Genomic DNA, 1,667 nt, shown 5'->3' with positions numbered 1-1,667 from the left:
CTCGCTCTCCCATCCCCCGCCCCATTGTAACACTACCAAATGCCAATCATCCATGATTAAACAGGAAAGAAAAATGGCACCTTCTATTCTCAAACATAAATTCACTTTTTCACCAACTTTGTTGACTTTACAGAGCATATATAGGCTGTGCTTTCATTCTGCTACTATACACAGGTGAAAAAGATAGAAATTGGAAATAACATATGAACTTTTTGATATTACTCACTCATAAAATTCTATTAACAATAAAGGTGAACTATAGTTATAGAACACAAATTTTTATATAAAAATTTAATATAGAGCTAAAAAACTGTAACCTCAATTTTTTCACCTGGTTTTTATTTACTAATTGAAAAGCAAATAAAACAATATAGAATAATAATTGCTTTCTCTGTGGATAAGTGTATTAAAAAGTAACATTCATCTTTACAAAGTGTGCATTTTTATTGTATATTAAAGTATAATCTAGCAAGTTAGGGATTGATTTAGGGTTTCATTTTGTACATCTTGGTACTAAGCATCTCTAAACTGGTCTATTTTAAATTAATTTTCAGTGGCATTAGAAAGAGAATGATGGCTTGGTTATTCAGTTTTCATACTAATGAAGCGAGCATTTTAAAATCCCTGACCTTCATGTTCAACATGAGAAACATAGGTAACGTGAATAAATTTATTTTCATCTTCCCTTTCTTGGACTTATAGGCTGAAAAAAAAAATAGCTACAAAACTTCCTGATGTTTTGAATAACTGAGTTTCTCCATTTAGAATTAATCACTCGAAATATTTAAATATTATTTCTACCACTGCACTAACTTTTAGCCTCCAGTGCTCCATCATTATGGCAGCATTTCTGGCGTCCGGTGCTACATAATGTTTCCACTAATTAATTTGGAGTAATTTTCTTCAACACCTTATTAGCATTCATTCATTAACTGAACAAGTCTTGAAGCCTCCTCTGCATTTGGCATTGTGCTGAAATCAATGAATTCACCCAATCAATGTGGGTGAATAAAAACCTCATGTCAAAAAGTTATTAAAATAAAACTCATGTCAGGAAGATTATAGGTGAGAATAGGAATATAAAAAGAGTAATCAAATAAACACAGCATTTTAGCAAGTTTATTTTTGACCCTTAATCTGGCAAATTGGTTCTTACGGTACTTTGTGAAAATAATCGTTGACTCCTCACTTCATAGCTGGTTTTGTCTTTTCGTAAGTTAAGGATTAATCTGATATTAAAAATTACTTATTGAGAACACTAGCGAAAAAAATGAACCCATCATGACACATGCTTTTGGGGACCAATAGCATCTGCTACTGCTGAGTAACTAGAAATACATCAGCTTTTATGTAAACACAACTGATAAGTCTTGTTCCGTGTTCAACTACCTGGATTTAAAAATCAAATTATTTTGACATCGCGTGTAGTTAGTTGTTCACACTTAAAGAAAGCCATCATAAATGAGACCGGGAGAGAAAGGGAAGGAACAAGGAACAGTTGGCTGAGCAGGGCCCATAAACAGGAAAAAGGGAGAAGTATTTCAAATTCCCTCGGTGGTCTAGAAATCTGTTTTAATATTCCATTTATGATTTCTGGGACTACTCCGAAATGGTGTGTTATTTATTTATGGTACCCAGCCTGTCGCAAAGCTTCAGGATTCACCGCC

This window comes from Pteropus vampyrus, unplaced genomic scaffold (assembly GCF_000151845.1).
Source record: "Pteropus vampyrus isolate Shadow unplaced genomic scaffold, Pvam_2.0 Scaffold230, whole genome shotgun sequence".
Taxonomy (NCBI): Eukaryota; Metazoa; Chordata; class Mammalia; order Chiroptera; family Pteropodidae; genus Pteropus; species Pteropus vampyrus.
The sequence above is the reverse complement of the archived record's forward strand: the minus strand, read 5'-3'. Positions refer to the sequence as shown.